Source organism: Symphalangus syndactylus, chromosome 5, assembly GCF_028878055.3.
Source record: "Symphalangus syndactylus isolate Jambi chromosome 5, NHGRI_mSymSyn1-v2.1_pri, whole genome shotgun sequence".
Classification (NCBI taxonomy): domain Eukaryota; kingdom Metazoa; phylum Chordata; class Mammalia; order Primates; family Hylobatidae; genus Symphalangus; species Symphalangus syndactylus.
Window position 1 is genome coordinate 86,746,839 of NC_072427.2, and position 10,975 is coordinate 86,757,813.

Below are 10,975 nucleotides of genomic sequence, written 5' to 3' on the forward strand. Positions count from 1 at the left end.
CTGTCTCTACTAAAAATACAAAAGTTAGCCAGGCATGGTGGCATGCACCTGTAATCCCAGCTACTCAGGAGGCTGAGGCAGGAGAACCACTTGAATCTGGGAGGCGGAGGTTGCAGTGAGCCGAGATCACGCCACTGCACTCCAGCCTGCGTGACAGAGGGAGATTCTGTCTCAAAAAAAAAAAAAAAAAAAAAAAAAAAAAAAAAAACAACTTATGACAGAAAGTTGAAAATTAAGAAACTAAGCTTAGAGAAAATGGAAAAGAAAATGTTTCAATTTAGTAACCTAGAAAGAGAACACCAGAATAAACCCAAAGAGTGTAGAAGGAAATGCTGACAATGAACAGAAATTAGTGATATGGAAACAGACACAGTGGAGAAAATCAGCAAGACTAATGGCTGGTTTTTTGTGAACACTAATCAAATAGATGAGCCTCTGTGAGATGAATCTAGAAAAGAAAGGTAAAACCATGTTAGGAATGAAAAGGGTGATTTACTGTCAGATATACTAGAGATATAAAAATTAAGAAAATATTCTGACCTTTGTATCAAGAAACTGACAACTTGGGCTGGGCGCAGTGGCTCACGCCTGTAATCCCAGCATTTTAGAAGGCCGAGGTGGGAGCATCACCTGAGGTCAGGAGTTCGAGACCAGCCTGGCCAACATGGTGAAACCCCGTCTCTACTGAAAATGCAAAAATTAGCCAGGCGTGGTGGTGCATGCCTGTAATCCCAGCTACTCGGGAGGCTGAGGCAGGAGAATCGCTTGAACCCGGGAGGCAGAGGATGCAGAAGCCCTGTGTTCTCCTTCCAGGTACTAGAGCTGGAGTCCTCAGGGCACATGGGTTTTGCTGGTGTGCGTGCTTTACCTCGATGGAGTTCGGTGCTGCGCACACTTCTGCGGCTCACTCCTTCCACCCAGCGTTATCCTCCGGAGGCGCACACTTCTGCAGCTCACTCCTTCCACTCAGCGTTATCCTCTGGAGGCGCACACATGTTGCGGCCTGGAGGAGCTACTTCCTTCCCCTTTCCATGGTGAATGTAGCATGAGGTTATTTTTCATTTTATTTGGAGACAGGCATTGAGAGAGCTCCCAGGGTCTGACTCTAACACACACGCCACTATGAACACCTCAGCATGTCCCCCGGGAAGCACACGGCAGGTGCACCCGCCACTCGATGCCATCTCCCTGCAGCTCCTGCCATTCCCAAAGCAGCGATGCTGGCACCAGTGCTCTGTCTGCCCCCACATCTTCTCCAGCACTTGTCCCCACAGTCTTCTAAGTTTCGCCATCCCGGCAGGGGGAGGCTGCGGGTCTCTGTGGTTTTGTTTCTGCGTCTCCCTGGCGACCCATGACAGTGGATCTTCCATCTCTCCAGCTCCTTGCTTTTGGGTCACTTCGTTTGTATTTCTCACACCAGGCCTCCTCTGCTTCAAGGAGGCAGAGTGGGATGATTCGGAACTAAGTGGCCACTGTTTGTACCCACACCAGAAGGCAACATGGTAGAAGCATTTCCCTAAAATCAGGAACAGGACAAGGATGGCCTATCACGCTTCCATACAGCCCTGCTCAGCAGGGCCTGGCCCAGGCAACAAAACAGGAAGGAAAAATATGAAAGATATAAGGAAGAAACAGAGTCTTCACCGTTCCCACATGACATGAATGTCTACTGAGAAAATCCCCAAAATCTACAAATAAATTTTAAGCAATGGCAAGGTGATCAGCTGTTAAATCAATACCCAACAGTCAACTGCATTTCTACAGAACACCAGCAAAGACTTAGAAATCAATAAAAATAAAAAACACCATTTATGGCCGGTGCGGTGGCTCACGCCTGTAATTCCAACACTTTGGGGGGCCGAGGTGGGTGGATCACTTGAGGTCAGGAGTTCGAGACCAGCCTGGCCAACATGGTGAAACCCTCTCTCTACTAAAAATACAAAAATTAGCTGGGCATGGTGGCGTATGCCTGTAATCCCAGCTACTCGGGAGGCTGAAGCAGGAAAATCACTTGAACCCGGGACGCAGTGGTTGCAGTGAACTGAGATCCTGCCACTGCACTCCAGCCTGGGCGACACAGCAAGATTCTGTCTCAAAAGAAAAAAAAAAAAAACACCATTTACAAAAGCAAGAACAATAATAAGGGTACCTGGGAATAAATGTAAGCACAGAGTGCCAGATGGAATGTGAAATACCACAGTGCTTTATCAAAAGACACCTCAGAAGACCTGCACAGTCAACTCTAAAGAGATAAAGGGCTCAAGCAGAGAAAGCAAACTTTACAACTTCTACAGAAAAATACAGAATACATTTGTCACCCAAGAATTGGGAAGAACTTAAAGTAATATGCAAAAGGCACTACCTAGAAAAGAAGGATGGATAAAATTACACATTACATTAAAACTATCTTTTCACCAAAACAAAAAAAGTGAAAAGATAAAACCCAACTGGGAAAAGTATATAATGCACACATTACAACCAAAGATGAACATCCTGAATCCATAAGGAAATATATACTATGGAAACTATATATAAAGAATAGGTGAGAAAAAGACATAACCCAAAAGAAAAATGGATGAAGCACATGAACAGGAATTTCACAGGGAAGGACACACATAACCAATAAATATACAGGATGCTCAATTCATCCAGCAGGGAGGCGTAAATCAAGACCACAACTGCACAACAGTTTGCATCTACTATCTTTGCAAAAATCAACAGCAATGCCAAGTGCTGATGAGTATGTGGATCACGTGTGTCCAGAGACATGGACATAGAACATTCCATGTAAACAGGTCAAGATTACAAGTGCTTCTGGTAAATGTATAGATGCATGCTGAAAACATTACTTTTTGCAGGCTTTATCTTTGCATAGATCTTATGGGAGGGTCTCCTGTAGGCCCTTAAAGACACGTGGAGTTACGTTGTTTTCCAATTGATGCTTATTCTCTTAGTACCATCTTCTCCTTTCCTCTAAGCACCATCAGAGAATGCTGTTTCCAGCAGCCATCCCTGAGACAGAGGCAATGATTCTTTCGGTTTCATCTGCACATAAATTCTTGGGATTTTTTTCCCCTCTCTTCTGCATTTTGGAAGTGCCTGTTTTGTCCTCATTTAATTAGTTCAGTTACTTTGTTTCAAGAAATAAACAAATACTGTAGCCCAGAGACTGTAAAAATAGTAGCCCCAGTTGAATTCAGGTGGCAACATTTGTAATTTGGCATGTGCAGTTTGTTAAAAATAAATACATTGTATATAAAACTCCAGATATCTGGATTCTCTCAGAAGACTAAAGATGGAGTCACTCTGGTCCTATACCCACCTGGCCCTGCTCAGCTGGGGGTCAGTAGCAGGTGGTCAGGTGAGCCAGACCCTGTGGAAGAGGCCTCAGTCTCTCACTCATGTTCCCCACAGCCACCCCTTCATAGGTCTCATATCTGCGTTCTCACTTACCTTCCTAGCTGGATCCTGTCAGAATCTGTGTTTACGATTTTCCTGTATAGCTTTGTTCACCAAAGAGAAACATTATATACTCAATAATTCACTAACATTTATTTATTTATTGAGATGGAGTCTGGCTCTGTCGCCCAGGCTGGAGTGCAGGGGCACGATCTCAGCTCACTGCAAGGTCCGCCTCCCAGGTTCAAGGCATTCTCCTTCCTCAGCGTCCCAAGTACCTGGGACCTATGCATGCGCCACCACACCCAGCTAATTTTTTTGTTGTTGTTTTGTTTTTTGTTTTTTTCTTAAGTAGAGATGGGGTTTCATCATGTTGGCCAGGCTGGTCTTGAACTCCTGACCTCAAGTGATCCACCCACCTCGGCCTCCCAAAGTGCTGGCATTACAGGTGTGAACCACCGCCCGGGGACCCAATAATTCACTAACATTTAAAGAAAAGAAGTAAAAGTTACAAAGGCTTTGGGGCTCCAGAAAAATGCAATGCTAGCCTGGAGCTGGAACTGAACTGCACGACAAACATATTTTCTAACCAATGTTCTAGAACTTAAGTCGTAGTAATAAGCTCCTGATTTAGAAAACTGAAAAAAAAAAAAAAAAAAGAAAACTGAAAATAACCTGTGTGCACTGAAACACGTGTGTCCTGATCGCTGTAGTGCATTTGAAAATTCCCAGGACACCAGCACTTCACCTCCCTGCACCAGCTCACTGCCAGCCACAGCAGGGAGTCCAAGGAGGACGGCTGTGGTTCGCTTCCTAAAACTAATCCAAAATCCCGCCCGCCCGTGCCGCATAGTGAGTCACAGTTGGGATTGTCTTTACTGTTCCTTTTGTTTTTGTGGATTATCAAAAGTCACTAAACTTAGCCAGGCGTGGTGGCAGCACCTGTAGTCCCAGATACTGCGGAGGCCAAGGTGGGAGGATCACTTGAGCCCAGGAGTTTGAGTCCAGCCTGGGCAACACAGTGAGGCCCCATCTCTAAAATAAATGCATAAAATTTTAAGTCCCTAAACTTCATCTCTGAGGCCGCCACGGAGCTAGCTCTGCCAGAGAGAGCCGCTTCAAGGTGACAGGTGAGGAGACAGGTGAGCCACAGCCTCCTTGCTGAGACACCTTCGGGACCCCTTCAGGGGTAATGACCAAAGGGGGTACTCATGCAGGGCCACCCGGGGGGTCCACTCAGCACTGGGCTAGCTGTGCCTAACTCAGGGCTGGGTCTAAGGCTTCTCCTCCCCAGCCCTGCTCCCTCCGCCTCCTCTCACGGGGGTCAGCCCTGCCTGGAAGTCTGGTGCTCCCCCACCATCCTCTGCAGGGTTTCTCCCTGCACTTCCCATCTCATCTGGGCACTTGCTTCCAAACTGACAACTGGGTAACCCAAACTGACGCGGTCTTCCTCTAACAATCTGACTTCTGTCTATTTTGGCAAAAATCAATGCTATTACACCATATTTTACAAAGTATAACAACTGATTAATTTCTCAATGCAAAAATTAAGTGTAACTCCCTAATAAAATGCACATTTGTTCACTCAATCAATCACTCCAATTAGACTAGGACAATGGCCTAAATCAGAAATCAATCTGTGAAAAGCTTAACCCAATCATCAGCACATTCTTCACATGAGGAGTCAATAAACAGCTCTTCATTTTACTCCCACCAAGTGTACCATAAAAAGCTGAGCATAGATGAATTTACGTCAATTGAATTAATTTTCTTCTTGATTCCATATCCAGCATGTATCTGTTTCTATCAATTCAGATGGAGATTTCAGAGCCCCCAGTCCAGCAAGTATGGCTTTCTACGAGTGAAAAGTGTTTAAATGAGTACGTGTATATGAAGCCAGTGAGTTAGTCCCCGTTTCAGAAATGTAGATTTTCATCTATTGGATCTTATGAGCATCAGGGTGGTTTGGTGGAAAGAATAACAGCTTTGGATTCTATAGGACCTTTGTTTAAATCCGGATTTGCCCAAGCTGAGATGCTGGCCACACTTCCTCACTCAGTTTCCCATGTCAGTGTCTCTGTCAGTTTCTGTGTGATGGGGCAATACCACTCTCCTTACAGGGATGTAGAGGAGCTTATAAAATAAGCATGTCATAAAGCAGGTGACAGATTTAGTGTCAGGTCAGCAAATAGGACATGAGGAAGAGAACAAGAGCCACCGTGGCTGCAGCACCGGTACTCAGCTCCCGACACCTGGCTGAGAACCAGGAGGGCAGACAGTCAGGGGTGAGTAATCGATCTCAGGACAGGTATTTCCTTGTACAGCTTGTTACTGCTGCTCATTTTATAATTCATCATTATTGTTATGCATTATGCATTTCATTCCCTACCCGCTTTCATCTCCATCAATGACGCATGGCCTTCCCAGTCACTGGGGACAGGCCTCTGGGCTGCAGGCACACTGTGCCACCAAGAACACCCAGCTCCACTTTGAGTCCTAAGTGACACAGGGCACGCCAGCCAGGAGGGAGATTTCTGCGTGTCACACACTGAAGGATACTTGTGTTGCTTTCAATTCACCACCAGTAACATTTAAAACATATCCTACCTGCAATCCTTCTACCTAGGCTTGGGAAAAGATGTGGCCAACTTAACCCCAGCATCCATGTGGCCTAATAGCCAGGTACAGACTTTGGCCCTGCAGAAAGAACCAACGCCAACTTTCACCATCAACTCGGCCTTCCCGCCTCCAAAACTAAACACAGACACTGTCCCAAGGTTATTAGAGTGCCAGTCTCCTGCACTTTGCTTGACAAAGATAATCAAAACACGGCCACTTCTAAATGACTAAATGAAAGCCTGTCAGAAGGTGAACGATTAATGCATTTGCCTAAAATGCAGCATTTTGAAATTGGTAATTTAGAATTAATCTTGAAATTATTATGAAGTGGTTTTAGGAAGGACAGACGATTCATGGTCATGTTACTTTACCACTTGAAACGACCCATTTAAAACCCCAAACACTCTTAGGTTAACCAAAAGTAAATTCCCATGAAATTTCTGAGCAACTGTCTTTAGAAAACTCAGTCCAACTTTGGCCGGGCGCGGTGGCTCACGCCTGTAATCCCAGCACTTTGGGAGGCCAAGGCGGGCGGATCACCAGGTCAGGAGATCGAGACCATCCTGGCTAACACAGTGAAACCCCATCTCTACTAAAAATACAAAAAAATTAGCCTGGCGAGGTGGCGGGCGCCTATAGTCCAAGCTACTCGGGAGGCTGAGGCAGGAGAATGGTGTGAACCCCTGGGGGCAGAGCCTGCAGTGAGCCGAGATTGCGCCACTGCACTCCAGCCTGGGCGACAGCGAGACTCCGTCTCAAAAAAAAAGAAAACTCAGTCCAACTTTACTGTATTACTGTAACAAAAATCTTGCAATGAGATGGAGTAGCTAAAGATCTCACATTAAACAAGTCATTAAAAAGGAAACAGTCAAATGTAGCCAGTCACGTCCCATGCTGTGATCTAGAAACGCCAGTCCACCAGCGATACCTTGTAACACGGAAATCACAAGAGTTTTTGACAAGGCCAGAGAGGGAGGCAAAGCGTGGAAGCAGAAGCCATTGAATTTACCAGAGGTGGGTTTTGATGGTGACAACGGGCCTGCACTGGCTCTTCAGTGCCAAGCACTAGGGGCTCTGCCGTGGGGTCTGCACTGTGAGAGCCTAAGCGGGGCTAAAGGTTGATGAACAGGGTAAATGTGATTGGGCGAGTTAAGGACACCCCTCCTCCAAAGGAATCCAGGAAATCAGGCTCTTCTCAAACACACGTTCTGATCTTCCCCTTCCCTGTTTAGGAGAATTCCAACATTTCCCACCTACCTCTGATTTGACCAGGGATAGCATCCACGGACTTCCAGCACCCGGAAGGGTCTGTGGAGGTGGGAGTTCCGGGGATGTTAGCCTAAAGGCGGCCCTGCCTTTCCGTGACATAACCTCGGGCAAGTAACTCAAGCCCTGTTTTGTCAGACCATTTGTTTACGAGGTCAAAGTGCTGAGGGGATGGGAGGCAGGCGTATCAGTCACATGTCTACGGAACAGATTACTTTGGTGAATGCTCTTTTTCTAATTTCCAAAATAAAACCATTACTTTCAGTTTGCTTCCCCAGTCCTGGCACACAGACGCGTGTCCAGGCACAGGGTGTAGCTCCCCAGCGTGGAGTCTGCACTGGGGCCCAGCCTGGGGCGGGGCAGCACCCTCCCTCCAGGAAGGCCTGTTCTAGAATCCACACTCCTGGGGACTTTCCCACCCGGCCACACTGCCTTTAACCCAGCAGTCTTCAGGCTGCTGCAGCGCGTGCCCCTGGCAGATACGCCAGGACAGGGCCACACACAGGTAGGGTGACCACAGAGGGCGGCCACTCCATGAAGTCAGCTTCAGAACACTTAAGGCCCCTACACCTTCTAAGGCCAAGGGGCCCTGTTCGATCTGAATGTCAATGGCATGCAGCTGCTTTTTAGACAATGTCCTCAAGAAGATACTTAAGAGTAACCAGAAATGGATACAAGAAGCGAGTTGTAACAGGGACAGGCTAACGCCGAATTCTGTGGGGGAGGGGGATTAGTTGGAAAGAGGGAGGAGGAGCAGCAAAGAAGTGACCAAATTAAGAGCGTGCTCAGCATCCTCGGGAGAGCCCTCTGAAGCTTTTAAACTGAGAAGTTGAGCAATTCCTAAGCGAGTCGGAGCAGCCGCGCCTGCAATTTAAAAGCTGCAGGATCCTGGGTCCCTCTAGCAGCCTGGGCCCGCCGCCCGCCCCACCTCCCAGCCCCCAGCAGGCTCTCGGCGTTGGCTTTCATTTTTAATAAGAGCAGCACGCTCATCACCCTCTGTCTGGAGGCCAACAGCCCACATCTTTCCTTCTACTAAGATCATGTTTCCCGGGAAAAAGAACCCAACTGCTCAAGTATTCTCTTAGACAAGGCTTTTAAAATTGTGCTGCTTTTTTTTTTAAAGGTCTGGGAAGCCATTTATAAAAGCATTTTCCCCATGTCACTAAACTTCTCTCAAAGTTAAAAAAAAAAAAAAAGCTGCACCATTTTCAGCTAGCTTCAAATACTAATAACCCTCCTTTCCTAAGTACTTGGGACCAATGTTCCAAGGGTCCTGGGGTGGCCAGGGGTGGGTTTTCGCCCCCACGGCTCTTGTTCCCGGACTGACCCCATCCCCTGACCCTCCCGGTGCAAACGCGCCGCCGGTCTCCGGGCCGAACCCACAGTCAACCCTGGGCCCCGCAGCCCTCCCCGCGCGGAGCGGCAAAGTGAAACTGCACCCTCGGCCTGGGCGCGCGAGGAGGAGGCCCCTGGGGGGGTCCCGGGTCCGCCGCGCCCCGAAACCAGGCGGCGGGCGCGTCCTGTCCACGGGGGAGCCGAGAGGGTCCCGGAGCAGAGTCCAGGACGGAGGGATGGGACGTCCCCGCGGGAACCCACTCTTCCTCCCTCGGCCCCGGCCCGGGCCCCTCCCGGGCGCCCCGAACCCCCGGGCCTCCCGCTGGGCCCAGCGCCACCGAGGCTGCTGCGGGAAGTGGCCGGGGCCTCGCGCTGGACCAGGCCGCCGGGGAGGCCGGGGATGCGGAGGGCGCACAGGACCCGGGCCCAGACCCCCTCCCGGCCCCGCGCCTTCCCAGGCCCCGCGCCCCGCGGAGCGCGGCCGGCCCATTGCGGCGCGGGGCCCCGGGCGGCCCGAGGTCTGACGGCTGGGGCAGGGGCGACCTCCGGCGGCGGGAGGGCGACCTCGGGCGGCGGCGGGGCGTGGGGGAAGTGGGGGGCGGCCCGACCTCGGGCGGGGGCCTCGGTACTCACCTGCAGCCGCCGCCACCTGCACGTCGCGCGGGCGTCCCCGGCGTCGCCTCCGCGGCCCCGCTCCGGCCGCTGCGCTCCTCGGCCCTGGGCCCGGCCCGGCCCTGCGTCGGGGCCTCAGCGAGTGCGGCGCCCGCCGCCCCCGGCCCCCATCCCGCCGCCCTCCGCCCTCGGCCGCGCCGCCGCCGCCACTTCCTGTGCGCGGCGATCCCACAGTTCCGCCGGCGCGCGCGGGGCGGCCGAGGGACACGCTGGGGGGACGCGCGGGGGGACACGGGGGAAGGACGCGGGGGGGGGGACGCGGGGGGGACGCGGAGGGGACGCGGGGGGGACGCGGGAGGGGACGCGGGGGGGACGCGGAGGGGATACTGGGGGAACACGGGGAAACGGGGGGGCACGGGGGGACACGCGCGCGGAGGGAGGTGTGGGCCGAGGGCGCCGGCGGGGCCGGGTGCGGAGCCTGCGTGGGATCCGCTAACGGACGGGGCTGGGGACCGCGTTGGGGGAGGGGGGCGGACGGGCCGGGACCGCGGGGGGCGCGGGGGGAAGGGGATCAGGGAGGTCCGGGCTGAACGGGGGGAGGTGGCGAAGGACCAGGCTGGGGTCCCGCGAGGGCTCCCACGGACGGGGTCGGGGACAGAGGGGGCCGGGGCCGGGGCGCGGGGTGGGGCCGGGAGGCGCCTCCGAGCTCTGCCTGGGCCCCGGCATCTCCCCTGCCGGGGTCTCCTGCGGGCGCCGGGGAAGTTTCGGGCGCGAGCTCCTCCCCCGGTCGGCCGGGGCTTAGGGTCGCCGTCAGGGGTCGCCGCGCGGCGGGCTCGGTGGGGACGGCTCTACGAGAGCGGCTCCGCGGAAGGATCGCGTTTCAGCCCACGTGCTGCGCCCTTGGATTTATGCATAGTTGGCACCCGGCTGGCAACACTGTATCGACACTTGACCGTGGCGGGGGTGGGGGTCGCCCCGGAGCTGCCCTGCGAACCCCCGCGGGCGCTGACGCCGTCCCCTCTAGACCGCGGAGCCATCTCAGCCCCAGGACAGCGGCTCCTGTTCCCTCCTCCCCTGCACCTGGCCAGCGGCCGATCCCAGAACCCGCGGAGGCCGCGCAGGTGCCGCTGTCAGAGCAGGGCCGGCTGCGGGCTCCGCCTCCTGCACCCGGTACCTTATGTGACCTGGCGCCTGCTTAGGTCCTCAGGCCCAGGCTGGACTTGCTGAGCTTGGGTGGGCTTCGTTTGAAAACCATTTAAAATACCAAGTACTGGTACTGTCTACTGTGCCCCCTTTTTTTCCTTTTTTTTTTTTTTTTTTTATTATTGAGACGGGGTCTTGCTCTGTCGCCCAGCCTGGAGTGCAGTGGTACAATCGTAGCTCACTGAAGCCTTGAACTCCAGGGCTCAAGTGATCCTCCCACCTCAGCCTCCCAAGTATCTGGGACCACAGGCACACACCACCATGTCTGGCTAATTTTTAATTTTTTTCTTTTTTTTTTTTTTCTTTTTTGTAGAAATGGGGCCTCACGGTGTTGCCCAGGCTGATCTTGAACTCCTGAGCTCGAGTATTCTCCCACCTCCTCCTCCCGAAGTGCTGGGATTACAAGTATGAGCCCCCGCACCCAGCCTGCACCTCCCTTTAAGCCTCCCCAAATTATTTCGGAAAATACTTAGACTAAAATAAAATGAAAGTACTGTGCACCTGTCCTACTCACAGTTCCCTTATTCTTGAAAAGGGAGTT

The 10,975-nt window shown here is 52.1% G+C and overlaps 1 protein-coding gene across 4 annotated transcripts in view; it reads right to left on the reverse strand.

Moving 5' to 3' along the window:
- Window positions 1-9,378, reverse strand: part of AGPAT3 (1-acylglycerol-3-phosphate O-acyltransferase 3) — a 121,726-nt gene extending 112,348 nt beyond the window's left edge. For 3 of the 4 annotated variants that reach the window (XM_063640536.1, XM_063640533.1, XM_063640532.1), the window contains exon 1: window positions 9,253-9,378. The gene's annotated coding sequence lies outside the window, so the exon portion shown is untranslated. The remainder of the gene's footprint in view (window positions 1-9,252) is intronic. The other variant, XM_055279853.2, reaches the window with a different exon arrangement.
- Between the last annotated feature and the right edge of the window lie 1,597 nt (window positions 9,379-10,975).